The following is a 2,211-nucleotide window of genomic DNA, read 5'->3' on the forward strand; positions in this document are numbered from 1 at the left end:
ACTCAGAATACCTTTCTCTATGGTCTCTCTAGCTTTCCTTTCTTTAGACACAACATTGGCTATTCTAACCTGGAAAAAAAAAAAGTCCTTTTTTTTTGCTCTTATGTTTCTTACACTTTTCTCTTCCCCTTATCAACATGTGGAAGAATTGACCTTAGAGATTAATTAGGTCAACCTCTTTCCTCTCCCCTTTATAAATAAACTAAGGACAGAATAGGTGAGGCAATTTATCCAAGACTACATATAAAGTGGCAATCAAGCCTTGAACAACAATTTTTTCCCTCCCATCCAATGATCTTTCTTTTTTCTTTCTTTGTTTCTTTCTTCCTTTCCTTCTTCCTCCCGCCTTCCTTCTTTCCTTTCCTTCTTTCTTTTTTGGGGGGCAATAAAGGTTCTGTGACTTGATGAGGATCACATAGCTAGTAAGTGTCTGAGATCAGATTTGAAGTCAGATTCTCTCTGACTTCAGGGTCAATGTTCTATCCATGGTGTCATGTAGCTGCCCCTCCAGTGTTCTTTCTAATACTCAAAGGTTGCTTCCTTTGGGGCACTTACTTAAAAAAAAATACAAAATTATTATTGAAGCCTTTTGTTTTTATATCCTCTACATTTTCAAATGTCTTCTTCCCCATTCTTACCCTTTCCTACAGACCAGTCTTGGTAACAAAGCATTTTTAAAAACCGAAGGAAAAACAGTCCAGGAAACTAACCTATATAATAGAGAGGGGGAAGGGAAGAAATGACCATATATGTAATATTACATATCCATAATCCCCAAGCTCTGCAAAGAAACAAGGGTAGGGCTAGGCAGTTATTTTTGAAACTTTAATTTATCATTCATGTAATTCTAGCCAATGAGGGCCCAATCTTTGAGGTGTAAGCAGATATTCTATGAATACTGCCAACCTAATATTAAGAATTTGGAAGCTGGTTTAACTAAAATGACTTAAATGTTTGTATTCTTTGATGACAAAAAAAAAATCTTCAAAATGGTTTCATTGATCTGCAGAAAGGCAGATGACTTAGAAAGTAAGAATCAGAATTAAATTTGGATACAAAAGGATTGTTATAGTTTTCCCTTGCCTTTGTGTGTGTGTGTGTGTTTTCCTGACAGAGCAGGCATAAATTTTGTAAACTGCTCAGGAGGAACAGGAGAAGCAGTTGCCCTATCTTCCACATGACTGTCTTGTAGGAATATGCTAGAGCAGTTCAAACTAGCTCTACAAAGGAAATAAAATCAGAGAGCAAACAAATCAGGGCTTCAGTTATTGTTTTGTTGATTGTCTAGACTTAAGAAAATTATAGGGGTCTACAGACTGAAATGCCAGGGTATCTGACAGGACCCAATATCTTCTGCTAGCCAGAACTCCTAGGTGGGCTGCCAAGATGCTGACGTACCACTCCTTTCTCATAGAGCTCCATCTCAAACTAAATAGAAACTTGCCACTGTTATGCATTAGAAACCAATCTAAATTTAAACTTAGGAACTACTCTGAGAAAAACAAAATATACAAATATCATGGATGAAGTTATCTGTTATTTCAAGGCCAATGTCTTCTTCAAAATCTTCAAAAATTCAAAAGAATGAAGCTGATAGAACATTAATCTACATAACTCTTTACATTTCTGAATCTTAAAGAAATTACAGAAATGCAACTCAAGAAGTTCTCAAAGAGAAAAAAAAAATGTATACATTGGACACTGCTAATTTTCTTAATCCTGGAGACTCAGGCTTCCCTTTTAATGCCATTTATTCCAAACTTGCAAATAAGCAAGAAGATGAAGTAAAGAGGGCTTACTTAACAGCAGCTGCAGCAACAAACTGACTTAAGACTTTGTCAGAAGATCTTTGATTCTCATACTGGCAATCTAGCAAGTGGTAGACTTGCTTTGTGAACAGGTAGTTCATGAACAAAGTCTTTCCTGGCCTGGACAGTGACCATATCTTGTTCAGCCATACCCATTGCAAAAACATCTATTGTTTGGCAGGAAGATGTACACTTTCATAATAGTTTATACTGAGGAAGAGAAGATACGTCCTTACTGGGGAAATCCTTTATTAAGAATGTTGGGATTTAAGGATCACTGAGAATTTTTGCAATGTTAAGCTGGTGCTTAATAATAATAATAATAATAATAATAATAAACATTTCTAACATTCCACATCAATAAAAGAAAGAAAAAAGGATCCTTTTCCCTCCTTTATGATTT

General features: G+C 35.6%; 1 pseudogene; it reads left to right on the forward strand.

Moving 5' to 3' along the window:
* Positions 1 to 1,386: 1,386 nt before the first annotated feature.
* LOC141549755 (actin-related protein 2/3 complex subunit 3 pseudogene) lies at positions 1,387 to 2,009 on the forward strand (annotated as a pseudogene).
* Positions 2,010 to 2,211: the final 202 nt, after the last annotated feature.

This window comes from Sminthopsis crassicaudata, chromosome 1, assembly GCF_048593235.1.
Source record: "Sminthopsis crassicaudata isolate SCR6 chromosome 1, ASM4859323v1, whole genome shotgun sequence".
Classification (NCBI taxonomy): domain Eukaryota; kingdom Metazoa; phylum Chordata; class Mammalia; order Dasyuromorphia; family Dasyuridae; genus Sminthopsis; species Sminthopsis crassicaudata.